The sequence below is a fragment of the Diceros bicornis genome, chromosome X (genome assembly GCF_020826845.1).
Source record: "Diceros bicornis minor isolate mBicDic1 chromosome X, mDicBic1.mat.cur, whole genome shotgun sequence".
Classification (NCBI taxonomy): Eukaryota; Metazoa; Chordata; class Mammalia; order Perissodactyla; family Rhinocerotidae; genus Diceros; species Diceros bicornis.
Genome location: NC_080781.1, coordinates 113403202 through 113417850, shown reverse-complemented (window position 1 = coordinate 113417850; position 14649 = coordinate 113403202). Strand labels below are relative to the sequence as shown.

The 14649-nt window shown below is 39.8% G+C and overlaps 1 protein-coding gene across 1 annotated transcript in view; it reads right to left on the bottom strand.

The window, feature by feature from the left end:
- Positions 1–14649, bottom strand: part of GRIA3 (glutamate ionotropic receptor AMPA type subunit 3) — a 269592-nt gene that overhangs the window by 8231 nt on the left and 246712 nt on the right. The window lies entirely within an intron of this gene.

Genomic DNA, 14649 nt, shown 5'->3' with positions numbered 1-14649 from the left:
ATAAAACACAGCACTTGGCCATGGGAGCAAAAGAGTAAACACAAGCACAATTTATTCTTCTGCCAGCCTCAATAAACACCATTTGCCAGAGTTGAGCTGTGACAATCTCTATAAATGTAACACTCTTTTCATTTGGGAACTTGAAGCACTCTTTCCCCTCTCTGCCCCGCAACACCCCTTTCTCCCTTGTTGTCCCTGTGACAAACTTGTCAACAACTAGTCTTTAAGATACCAGGTGAGAATATTAGTGGTTCCTGATATTCCTATCTGGGCAGTTACTTCACAAGGTTTGTTTAAAAAGGATTAACTCTCCCTTTTCTCCCAGTGCCTGAGAAATTGCTCCCTTTGGGGACTGGCTGCTAAGGTCGTATCCCCAGGGCAGCAAGTCTTTGTGTTGTTGGAACAAGGGCGCAGCACAAAGACTTGGCTCCCTTCCATCTTCCTGAGAGTTTAAGGAACTGTCAGGAGGACCCATTGGGTCCTGAATTGGCTCCATACACATCAGAAAGCTTTTCCAGGAGGCTGATGATTAAAACAAAAATCCAGCTCATTTTCAGCTTTTACTCCAGGGAATGTAACGAATAATTTAAAAAATATTACATTTTTCTGCTTTCTATTTAAAATAGGGGGAAAACCGAGGAAGCCGGTCAGGGACTTTCAGGTCAGACTGTGCAAATCTAAGCTATCTATCTGTATGAAAAAGCAAAAATTGAACTGCTGAACAATGGAAAGAAAAAAGTTGGTGCCTTGAGCCCTACCTTGAGGTAGGATACACTAAGGGCCAGGAGCTTTTCTTTGAAAAAAATAAAATAAAATAGCATTTTGTAGTCTTTTTAGAGGGAATGTAACCATTTTGCTGCTGAATCCAGTTGAATGGAATACCCAAATTGTTAAGTCAGTGAATTGAGTATCTTGTTCAAATGATAATACAGTGAGCAGATGATGGCCACGAGTGACACTCAACACTCTGTGGCTCAGCTAGTCCTGGTATGATATCAAGAATTTAATGTAAAGATGATGTGAATCATCTTTAAATAATCATAAATCAGGCCATGTCCTGATTCTATTTTCATAGGAACCAGTCCTGCACTTGTTTACCTTTATAAACAGGCCAATTGGAATTGAATCATGTGGTCGGGAAGGGGGATATGAGTGTGCCTCATGTCTATAACAACGTTACAAACAGTCACTCTTCTAGGACGAATGACAGCTAGATAAGTGGTAAGAATTTCTGTCACTTATGAAACAATGGATCATCACATTAAGCGGGCTGGTGAGGCTATCTGCAAGGATGTTCTACAGTCCATTAGGAAATGGAACAAGTTCCGGTAACCCTCCCTCTCCCATTAGATTTTTATATGTATGTGGTATTTGATGTGGAAAAAGTGTCCTTTGACATAACCCATGTAAGCTGTAGCAAGAAGAACAGTTTCAAGTTCCATGTATTTAAATTTCACAGAATTCCCTGTGGTGGGATGTAGAAAACCAGTAGCAAAATGGTTCACTGCACAGGGAAAATGAGCGGCATTTCGTGAAATGAATTAACTGATACCACAATATTAGTTCAAAAAAAGAAAGGCAAAAATTGAAACTGAAAAGAACTTTCTTAGGGGAGCAAAGGGGGGCAGGAAGGAGGCGGGGAAGAGTGTTTCATGCTTATCAATGTGATGTTATCCTGACAATGTGTACCCTTAAGGAGCATGCGACTAAATTTTAAAAGTATTACATACAGAGATTCAAATGACACCTTTGGAAGAGAGAAGTGTGACAGACAATGCGATTCGAGATCCAAATAGATGCTGAACTCAAAACGACAGCAGCTGGGAGGAGGCTAATCGGTCTACTTACAGAGACTAGTCTTTGTTATTTCTTTGACTGTTTTCAGGTGGGATCAACATAATATATTTATAACCAAAGTTTTTTACAACTACAGTCTCTGACACTGTAACAGGTTAAGAAAAAGTACTGTCACAACTGTATCTTTTTTTTTTTTGGTTGTTGTTGTTGTTCTATTTTCTCTTTGAACTTTCGAAATGTGAAATACAGTAAAACCCCCTTATAACACAGCTCATTCTGTTACAGCTTTGGCAATGCGGTGGGCCCGATTGAGTTTCCTCATCATAACAGTAGCTCTGTGGAGTCAATGACTGATGTCACGTGGCATGCCTCTGAGGCTGGTGTTTGCCTTATTCCTTTAGCGCTGGTGTTATAAAGGGGTCCCACTGTGTCAGGGAGTGTGTGTTGGGAAGGAAAGCCGTTTTAGGGTAGAAAATAAACAGTGGTTCAAAATGTGATTGCTAATCAGTACAAAAAGACCTTCAGCGACTGACCTTACTCCCGGAGTCCTTGGCTCCACACTCCCCCTTATCGTACCACCATTTGTTTTTCAGCTTGTCTAAGATGCCTTGTTCACTGAGTTTCAATACTGCAAGGTTTACAGGCGTTCTTCACGTGGGAAATAACATAAATAACATTATATTATGTTATTTTATGTTATTCAAGCTTCAAACTACTTTAAAACTATAGAAAGCGATAAAGCAGGGGGCCCTGGCCACAGAGTAATTTTAGACACTGCAGGCAACCTGAGCATTACCTTATAACAAGTTAACACTACAGCAACGCTATATTTACCAGGGCCTGCCCATATCGCTTTGAGTAATCGGCACACACTGTTAAATAATGAGGATAGAAAAAAGGCACTCCTCAGATAGGCTGTGTGTGGTGAGGAGGGTCTCCTCTCAAGTGACAATCGGCGGCGGCAGCTTGCAGTAGCTTTGTGACGGAGGTGTGTTAGGTTTGATCTAACTGGGTGTCTTGTTGTACTTCCAGACAGAAAGCAAGTTCTATGGAGGAGTGGGGAAGGGGATGGGGCCAGATGGGGAAGTGTCTCCATATGTGGAACAAGACAAAAGGATGAATCCAAACAGAATAGAAAATAGATTCTATGTGAATGACATACCCTCTGATTAGTTGTCCTTTATTTCACAAATCTGTTGCCCAGCTGAAAAAGATCTCAGACAGAACTGTACTACATACATGTTTTCAGTCCACAAACCCTGACTTCTTCTGCATGTACTGGTCTTAGTATTAAAGGTATAACGTGGACCTCTGAGTTTTGGATAAGAGGAATACTTTCAACAAAGAGAGAACTGGCCTATGGATTGTTTTTGAGTTGCTTACTGGCTGTCTCTCTGATATGGTCATATGTCTGTGGTTAACTCAGATCACCAGAGGGTGAACCAGATTGTTTAAACACGGATTATTAACACAGCATGACCTAAAATGGCAAACTGACTCTGCCACTGTGGGCAGCACTGTAGAGGAACAGTTCAGATAAAGTGTTCTAGGAAGATAAGACTTCCACAACAGAGAGGCTAATACATCCCAGGGAGGCCGGGCCACTGCTCCCTAATCTTCCACTTCTTCAGGTATAAGGACTGCATTTGGAGCCACTGGGCAAATGCGTGAAACCCTACTGGTCCTAGGATAAAGATTTTCTCTCTCAGAAATTTCTTCAGCTATAAAATGGAAATAATGACCTTTACCTTGTCTTATTTCTAGAGCTAATGAATCTTAAATGAAGTATCTCTAATAACTTTGGATTAAAAAATGCATTATATATAGAGGGTTGCATAATTCTATTATGAGGCAATAAACTACTGTGTGTTCAGATTCATGTGAACAGTATTGCCAATACCAGTGCATGTTATTCTGAATGCCACCAGTTTACAAGGAGGAAAGCAGACACATTTATGTAACTATGAACATGCCATAGAATTTCTTAGCTTATTTTGGATAAGTTGGACCCATCAACCTATCCAGTCATGACAAGACTTCCTATAGTCACAGAGATCTGGCCTCTATCAGACCAAGTCCCCAAAGCCTATTTCCTTTCTTCCCCCTCTTTGCTGTTGAGAGCAAAGGGACCATCTCATCTTGAGATATTCTGAGAAATATATCATCATTTAAAAATAATATGCAATTTCAGAGTACTTGAGATTTGAAAAACCATAAACCTTTAGTTTCAGGGAGGTGACACTTTCTTGGTTAGTGCAGGGCTTGGCAGCCAGAATGTCTGCATTTTGTATCTCACCAGGAAATTGAGGTCCTTTTATACTTTAAACAAGTTCCTTCAATCAATGCTCAGACACTTAGGCTTCTCACATGCCAACCAGAGTTGCTTGGAATGCAAAGCAACAAAAGATACTCACATAAAACTTTGAGCCTTTTAAAGATATTATTGGCAGTGAAAGTTTAAGTCTTACACTTTTAAAGGACAGACAGGCCATTTATGGCCCTGAGATCAGTGTCAGAACTGCCTTCTCCCCTAATCCCCACTGACTGGCCCCCTTCTCTCTCTCCTTTCCCCTGATAATTTTTTGTTTTATCACCATCACCTCTACCCCAGTGCAATCCCTTAAGCTAGGCACTGGCACCCAGGCTCAGGATTATGGTAGTCAGCTCAGCCTGCATGGAGATGCTTTCCAATGGCATATGGGTAACTGATTTCATCGGGACCACAGGAAGGAGTACAAAGCATTTCCTTCCTCCTTTCTGTGCTTCCTCTTTTCTTATTGCAAAGGGCCCAGTGTCCTCACGCTGCTCTCTGACTAAGCCCTTGCTAGCCCCTGTCCTCCCTCAAGGTACTAAGTTCTTCAAATGACTTCATTCCATTTCTTCAGTACAGCTGCTCTTACTAGATCTCAAAAACAGAGCAGTCTGATTAAAGGCACTCGCACTAAGGTCCAAATAGAGCTCTCTCCTTAGACATCCTGGGTTTTAAAGAAGTTTGTCAACCCTTAAGTGAGCTAGTTGATAAAAGTGTGACATGTTAGTTTAGAGCAGCAGTTCTCAAAGTGTGGTCCAAGAACCCCTGGAGGATCCCTGAAACCTTTCTGTCAGAGGGTCTGTGAAGTCAAAAGTAATTTTATAACAGTACTAAGACATTCCTTGCTCTTCTCACTCTTCCCTCATGATGTACAGTGGAGTTTCCTGGAGGCTACGTAACATGTGATATCACACAGATTGAATGAAGAAGCAGAAATGAGAATCCTATTCTCTTGTATTAAACCAAATATTGAAGAGATTTGCAAAAATATAGAACAAAGCCACTCCTCACTAATTTCTTTCTGTTTTGGAAAAAATATAGTTATTTCTCACAAAAGTAGGTTATTTACCATATATTGGGTTTATTATTTTTAAAATGAATTAACGAATACATTCTTTTAAAATTCTTCAGTTTTAATTTCTGATATGGTAAATATTAATAGACATAACACACATAAACAAAATATTTTGGGGGTTCCCTGTAATTTTTAAGTGTGTAAAGGGGTTCTGGGACAAAAAAGTTTGAGGAGCACCAGTTTTTTTGAGGAGGGAAGGCTTTTTCCATGGCGGGGCCTATTCTAGGCTGCCATCATCCACTCCTGCCAAAACCCAGGCTCAGTATGTCAGCAATTTAGTATCCTACTTCTGACAAATGTGCTATCTATTCCTTAGGTCATCCAGTGGCTTCCACAGAATGGCTGGTACTGCTCTCCACTCTCATGGCCTCCAAGTTACAATGGAGGTCACCTTAGAGCAGTGGTTTTCAATCGGGGGTTATTTTGTCCTCCAGGGGACATTTGGCAATGTCCAGAGTCATTTTTCATTGTCACAACTGGGGAGGGGGATGCTATAGGCGTCTAGTGGGTAGAGGCCAGAGATGCTGCTAAACACTCTGCTATGCATGGGACAGCCCCCCACAACAAAGCCCTAGATATCAAAAGCGCTGAGATTGAGAAACCCCACCCTAGAGCATCCAGACTTCATCTGATGCCCCAGGACTTTAGAGAAATATGACATATGATATATTCCTAGAAGTTTAGTCTTTGGAAAAAAAGTCACAAGGCTTGTGAAATCTGGCAGGGAACCAATGTGCATTTGGGAACTTCTAAATAAAAATAAAGGAGAAAAACAAACATTTCAAGCAGCAGCACAGCCAAGGAGCAGCATAAAAACTGTAATCAGAAATCACAGATAATACCACTTAACAAGGTTAGGATAGCTGTCGAGAAAAGAAAGTACTTTAAAGGCCAAATCTCCTAGAACTGTATGTTGCTGTGGGGTGGAATAAATCCCCAAGATGGCAGAGAAAAACTGCTTTTATCCACATAATTTTCTCTCTTACTGTACCTGACTGGATGTATTGCCTAGCCCAATCCAAAGCAACCGAACGTATTGACACCCTCTCTCCAACACATACACACACACACAATTTGGTATTTTAAAGGAAGTGTAAGGTGGGCCTTTGGTCTTTTTAAATGTCACTTTCCCCAGGAAGCCATTTTTGCTTGCCACTCCAATATTTTCTCTCCTCTCCCTCATATTCTACCTTGCCTTGTTATTTATGCCCATGTCTTGTAATTCCCACAAGACAGTGTGCTTCTCAATTGCTAATGTATTTGTATCCCCACCTACAATAGTTCTCTCAATAAATACTTGTTGAATGGATAACTCTCTTATAGTATTTTGTTTTTCAGCCTAGTACTTTGCATAATTATAATAATAATTATTATTATCGGTCAAGTTTAATGATCACTAAGAAGGCAGACTTATTATCTCTATAAATAAAGAAATTGAGTCACAGGTAGGTTAAGCAATCTGCTCAAACCTGCACAGCAAATTATGGGGCAGGCCAGAAGGCAAATTAATATAACATCTAACTCTGTACTGTGCATTCTTCAACGGAACACACAAAAGGGTAGCAGCCCTCCTTATTTTTGTTCTTCGGGATTGGATGTTCATAATGAATTTTTTCTTTAGGGACTGCCATACTCCAAATAACTATCAACCTAGCAAAGGCATATCTTGCAGCCAGGGACTTTCATGGTGGTGCAGCAATATGTCTCCAGGGGAATGTCTCAGACCAATTACTGCAGGCCCCTAACTGATACCTAAGAGAATTATAAGTTAGAAATATTTATTGTACTCACCTCAATAAAGAATAGAAAGAATTAAACAAAGTAGGTCAGATTCCTATCATGGAAATTAGTCAGACATTCTCCCCTCTGAAGGGCTTGCTATGAACTTTTTGCTGCATAGAGCCCTCCCAAGACGAAGGCATGGGTTGGCAGGCTTAGGGAGAGAACAGGAGAGCTTTGTGATGTAATTTCAGGGGGTCTGGGAACGTCCCCCTGTCCAAAAATATTTTCCTCACTGGTACCTGAAATTCCACCATGAGAATTACACACCTTTAAGTTTGAGCAACATTCCGTGTTAAAATACAAAGCTTCCTGAGAAATGAGAAATGAAGCAAAGAGTAACTATTTACAAACTCTCTTTGTTCCATTTTGTTCAAAAAATGTCCAGGAGGCAAAAGAGTATAAAGTTCCCCTAAGAAGAAAATGATTTACTCCACCTAAGTCATAAAAATGTGTATGGATTGTTGATCAGATGGAGCGAGTAAGAGCACAGGTGAATTAGATAGCCATTGAAAAGGATGTGAAGGTAGTGCTGACCTGTGGCAGAATGATGATTCCTGAGTGTGGGGAACAGTCATGGAGTGGCGTCTATTTTTCTTAATAGGGGTAGTAATGTAATTCATAATGCTTTGAAAATGGGTTCTATTTTTGAAGAAAACATAACTGGCTGATACAAATTTCTGCTTATCTCTGCCATCCACACCTGGCAATAACTCAGCTACAAAGAACCATGCTCACTAATCCAAGGCATCCAGCCCCAGGTGGCGGTTGTCTAGGTTCCCAGTTCGTTCCTGGGAGGTACCAACCAGCCATTTCAAAGTTCAATGTTATCTTAGTGATGGCCAATGTTACATATGGAGACAGCTTTAGGATAAGAAGACCATTTTTTTTCCCTGTGAAAGTAGAAACTGTTTGTTTAAAAAAAAAAAAAGTAACAGTTTTGGTATGTTTCTAAAGAGCTGTCCACTTTATTTTTCAATTTTGATTTCAGGAAATACCTAACATAGGTAGTTTGGAGCCATGTTGGATTGTTTCTTACGAACAAAGAATTGTGGAGAGAGTGATGTGAGGGTGCTGAGTTTCCCCACAGTGGAAAAGGAAAAATGGCTTTGTGAATTAATGACCAAGTTGATTCCTCCATTCTACCATTGTGATCTTGGAAGGGTTGAGATAAGAATTTGTACTACGGATATGGCTCTGAGCTTGAAAAATATAGAAACCCAGGGTGTAGTACAATTTATCCATCTGAGAGACTGTGGAATATATTCTGCTCTAAACGGCTTTATTTCTCCTTTCTGAGCAGGGACATCTAAACTGCAAATGCCTGTTTAATTAATGATGCCAGAAGATCTTCAATGATGCCCTTAGGAGGGATGGATATATGTGTAAATTTATAGGTTATGGAGGAAGACAAGGAGATCACAGAGAAGTAAAATAAATATATGAGTAAGGGTGGTGTATTTGCATAGTTAATTAGAAACCTGCTCTAACAACACAATATCTGGATGATGAAAATTGAAACTTATCACAACCTAAGCTGGAAGCCCTCCCCTCACCCTGTTCCTCACTCAAACCTAACTCCAAATTACTAATATTTGCTTCTTGGTACCTAGTGATTTTTTTGAATAACTTTTGAGAATTATCTTCGGCCCAGTGGAGGGAAGACAGCCATCCTTGCTTTCACTGGCTTTTCTACTGAAGATACTTCGGGTTTTCATGGTGACAAGTCACCTTTCCCAATAGCTCACTTGCTTCTCCAGCATCTTCTAGAGAACTCCTAGCATCACTCAGGAAATCACAGGCAGGTACAGGCAGGCAGCTACAGACATCTCTGCCCAGGTGGGTCTTGATTTATTAAGTTGAAGCCAGTTGATGACCAAGCAAGAGAAGATTCTTTGCTGGATGAAAGGATTTACTCTAAAGACGTTTATATCTGTTCTCTAGGTTACCTTGGGATATGTATAGTGAAGGGATTTACCTCTTCATCTGGTAGCTGTTGGAGGCTGTGGCAGTTCAAAATATGCCCGAGACTACACTAGTGTCTGGAGCCCTTTAAAAAAATATCCATTTCTTTTCACAGGGGTTTCTGGATGCAGGATTATAAGAGAATGAGGGTTTAAGTTATTTCAATCCTTCTACCCTTGGATCAGCTTGAGCTTTCTCCCCAACCTGGGAGCATGCACATATGATTGCTGGCATTACCAGACTCTGGCCACCCAAGAGACCCTCATTCCACAGGGGCAGCTACAATGATTTTCAGAGTTATGCAATGCTTAGCTGCTGGAAGCTCCCTCTGAGAGAGTATTTATATCTATGTAGTTCACAAATGTAGCTCAAACCTATTTAACTCCTTGCTAATAAGATCATAATTTAATACAAGTGCAAAGAGCAAATTTAATAATGCATGCACATGACATTAGGAGTTGAAAGCTGTGAGTCACTTTATTACAGGCTTAACAATGCTAGTGATTGAAACCTATTGATGAGCATCCGTGCTAAAGAAGCAGCCCCAGAAGTCACTTGGAGACATGTGGGTAAATCCAGTGCATTTCCAAACGATAACCTCTCAAATTCGAAGTAATAGACCCCTTGATCCCACAGGCTGTGAATTTCACTGATGAATTTCTGCCAAACTGGGCCTTTGTCCAACCTCTCCCTCTAGAACAGGAATCCAAAACCATTATTGGTTGTGGACTATCTCAAATAACCCAATTTGTTTGGGAATATCTCTTTCTCAATTTGTCCCTGACAGAGACAAAGGGCTCAGAGAAGATGCCAAGCTTCTGGAGAAGCCAGTTGTGCTTAGAAAGTGGCCACAGATACTTTCCCAAGTTTGATATGATTCACTTGAAAACTCTGTTTTAAGATCCATTAAAAATGCAAACTATGAAATTTGGTTGGATTTTATTATGTATAAATGTGTTTTCTTTAGTTTATCCCAATGGCACCAAGAAAGAGAGGCACAGATTGAGAAGATAAAAACTGATCTTTACCAGAAACTCACGTGACAAGTGTTTCTGAAGACATCTAGTTCATTCCCCTGACTCTAGGCAAAACATTCATTGACAGTTTAATCTGAAGGGTGCCAGCATCCTCTTTTTTCCCCAATAGCCCTCCCTTGACCATGACCCATAGAAAAATAGTCAGTCTTAGCTTACACTCCAATAGATTGCAATAAATGGGGTCTATATATCAGATCTGAAAACAGAAAGATCTGGTTGCCATGCCAGGGCACATACCCCCTCTTTTAGCACACATTCTAGCATCCACTTATCTGCATTTCCAGCAGTGATGCTAGAGAGGACACACTAGCAGAGTCAGTCTCTCTCTCTCATTCTCTCTCTATTTTTTAAATGTAAAATATAGTATTGTCTTACATCTATATTTTGAGAAATATTTGCTTTGAGGCCAGATGAAATTAAGCTTTAAGGTAAATCTAGCACTTGGACCATACTTTTGCCAGCTCTGATCAATGAGGATTTGTTTCATGTGCCAAGGGCCAAATGCTATACCGCTCTCTAGAAAGTCAAAAGAGAATGGATTTCAATTGTTCTCTATAAAAGAAATCTGCCCCCCACCCTGTTCCACCAATCTTAACTCCCACCCTCATCAAATGTATTTCAATCATTTCAAATCTTCTGTATTTATTTTCCATGGTTGCCCCACATTTCAGAGAGTGTGGTTCTATAACCTTCTCTCCAAATGAAAGGAAACCAAATGATTTGGTCTCAGAGGGGCAGAAAGGGCATAGACATACACCATTTCACTCTGCCACTGCAACGGTGTCATTCCTCTTGGCAATTGTATAACAGCATTCTTACCTTCAGGCTTTTCACTCCTGCTGCTCTTTCTGTAGCTCTGGTTTGGACTTTTGGTCATTATTTGTCAATAAGAAACACATTCAAGTTATCAGGATAACACCAAAGGCAAATAATCACGTCCTAATCATAGAAACCATGTTAAGGCCACGCAGTCAATTTACAAAAAAAATTCACTAGAATGGATTAATTTTTTAAAATGTTTTCTTTCTGGATTACTTTTTTTCCGGTGGTAGAATTTATTCTTTTACACCATCTGGCAAAATCAATGGTTTTGGCAGTCACTGGACTGGTTCAGTTCTTAAGGCAAAAAGGTCCCTTGCTTGAAGCAGTCACTTGAGAGAAAGTGAGGGTTTGCTCTTGGGAGGAAGACCTGAGTAAGTTCAAGGAGCAAATTTAGTCACTACTAGGAAAGAAAACTGTCAGGTTCTTCATACTTCCAGGAGGCAGCACCAGCACAGAAACATGCAAACCAACGAAGAGCATAATATACTCACCCTACTCCTCGATCTCAAACCAGTCTCGGTGATTCACGGGAACTTCTTCCAAGACCCAGGAAGAGCCATCGATCTGTAATTGTTCTTGCCTACACACATAACAGTGTCAATAAAGAGTCATTGGGATCCATCTTAACCCTGGGTATCCAAAATGTCTACCTTTAGGGATGGCTCCTGCCAATAAAAGGTCCATCTTGTTGCAGGTAAAAGGCAGATGCAGATTCACATCCATTACCCAAGGCCCAAGAATGTCAAAGAATTCTGGGTGTGGAAGAGAAGTGGTTAAGAGACGGTGGCATAGGAGAGGAGAATTGTAGACATACATGGAAGAAGAAGAAATACACACCAAACTGAAGATCTCATTTATACATATGGAAAACATAGTACAAACTCATTCATCTATGTACCGACAAAGAGGAAGCCGAGGACATTTGGAAATGGGCTATCCTAAAGCATAACTTTTTACTCTTTGAATAGAAGACTTGCTAAGCAAATGAATGGGATTAAAAAAAAGATTGCTAGTGATAGGGAAGAGGAATATGTTTGAATTTCTTAAGAGAACAAACTCTTTTTTAGGTACTTTAAAAGTGCCCATGTGAAAGGAAACACAACTAATTTTAATTGCAAGCCATTTTTTGAATTTATTAAAGGAAAACAAGTTCCCTAAGGTCTTTCCTAGCATCACATTGGCTAGTTTATTCTAGTCCCTATATGTAAAGATAATAAAACTGCATCAAAACTCTCTATCAATATTCTGTAAATTATAATGATCATCCAACCATTTAGTTAATTAATGGAAGTTTAACTGCTGTCCCATCCTCATCCTCTTCCCTTACTTCCCCATATGCCTTACAAGTTAAGCCACCTGTCATACAACTCTCGTTGCAGTCAAGGGGTTCGGAATGGTCCCATTTAAACATTCTGTTCCAATGTTCCCAAAAGCACACAACGTGAGCTGATTTTCAGCTTGGAAAATATGGACACTGGAAGTCTATTTAAATCACTGGATAGAACTAAAGCCAGGGCAATTCTAGGGTAAGGTGGAGTAGGGTTTATAATGCCTTGTCACCCGGTCACAAATAGCTTGTTTCACTGACCAGATCTCCTCTAGAAAGATAAGACTACACAGGAAAGCTAAGCTGCTGCCCCTTTCCCAAGATTAAGGGAATGAAGCAGGGTGAGTGGAGGGATCAGAAGAATTTGAAAGTTTGAAGAGACAGGCAGCTGTGAAGGGAGGCTGACGTGCTTATGTGGTAATTCAGCAGCTAAATCCCCATTCTGCTGTGATTTACAGCAACACACTTTCACTGGATGTGTCACAAACCCCTGGTGATCTAAGTTTATCGCTGAAACAACCTACTGGCTCTTAATTACTGCATTTGCACACACATTGTAATAAAGCACTAACACGAAAGGGTGATTTGCAGGTTAAAAATTCCCAAACCACAGCTCTAATTTCCGTGATCCTTGCCTGTGCATTTATAGTCCATCAAGGAAGGATCAAGTTTGATTTGTTTAGGCTCTATTAGCCCAGGTTTAGGAAATTGTTAAGCCAAGCAGTATTTTAGTTCTAGCCTGTAGGTCTGGTTCAGGGGCTACTTAGTGACTGACCTTGTCTTAATTCCTTGTATTCAGAAAGTAAAATAAAATAAAAATCCATTTCATTAGTTTAAGCATGTGCACATTTAAAACAGCCTGAAAAGTTGCTGGTTCCTTCCATAGAATAGTAACTTTTTGAGAGTAGGCTTAGAATGCGTAATGTCTCATGCAAGGGGGAAGAGTCAACAATTTAACATAATTGCCCATTTATCATTATTTAAAGGTTGCAGGAGAGAGACAGAGAGATAAGTAATACAGGTTTCTCTCCCTCTCCTAGTTTCAGAAATAATAGGTGTGGAAGTGTTTTTGAAAAAGTAAAAGCACTCATAAATGTCAGGCTTTGTGATTATTGTCATTTTTAGTAATCAGTACTGAGGGCTGGAATGGCTTAAATACGCCACTTGCCTCATAACCAAGGGAGTTGAGAAAGAACCTTATTTTTATGGAACTATATCACATGCAATCAGATTCACATTGCTCATTGGATGGGTAGATGTGATAAATTGCTGTCTGCAATATTATCACAAGAGGTGACCCTGAAACTCAGCAGAGATTTGTGACAGCATTAGCTGTGTGACCTTCTCAAAGTCATTACCATCTCTGGGTCTCACTCTCTCTATGAAATGAATGGTATATTCAACAGTCAATTGTCATGTTAACTGGGGATGGGGTACAATAAAGAAGCGTAATTCTCAAGCCATTTTACTAATACAGTTAAACCTCACTGATTTGGACTAACAGAGGGGAAGGATTGTCTGAATGAGACAGTTTTGAATTACAAAAAAGGTTTGAAGTATGACAGTTTTATTACTTTAAGTCTATTTTGTAATTCAAACTCACTATAAAACATTGCTTTACTGGAGGTCCTCGTGAGAACTACTTTAGCAGATAGATTTGTAATAAATACGATAATATCTAGGAAATGCTTCCAACATTTGAAAAAGGTTTGTTCTCTTAAGGAAAATTCAACCGACAATCTGGTCTAAACTCTTCATTTGCTTAACAAACTTCTCTTGGCCACATCCCTGATAAAGTTAGACTGTGGACTGGTCTCTGTCCAGTTTATCACAAATTATAAATTAGATGGCTCCAAATTAATGAGGTTTCACTGCCTTTTCTACCTTCTCCATTGATTTGTTTTTGGCATCACCACTAAATAGTGGTAAAGCAGATCAAGTTCATCTCTTGCCCCTTCTCTTGCTCACTCTCAGAAAACAGCAGGTAGCAAGAAGGAAGAAGATAAAGGCAAGCTCCTTGGTAATCCAGAAATGGAATAAGCAATCGTTGGATTTGCAGCACTGATCACACTATTATCCATAGTTGAGAAAGGGGCTGACATTTCAAAAGATTGGCTGGAGTGATGACCAAAAAAAGTGATTTGAAAGATGCCTGGCAGGTAGCATTATGGTCAAAGAAGTTGGAAATATTTAGTATCTACTCAAATAGTTTTCTATTTGCATATCAAAAATCAGATAATCTGGAAATCATGAGCTGGCAATAAAGTTACTTGACTTTGCAGCAGTATCAACTGAGGAAAAAAAAGCTTGATTGCTGGTTGTAATTAGCAAATAGCTGGTCTAAAGTTTTAGGGGTCTTCATGACACCAAAACATTTGGGTGAATAATAAAAATTCAGGCAAATAAGCACAGTTTTTTTGTGTGTATGTAACATCAAACATCTGGTTATTGGAAAACTTCTGGGTACTTGGAATTGTGTGGATATTTTAGAGTCATCTTGATACAGTCCATGGCTCCTTTTTAACCATGCTGATTA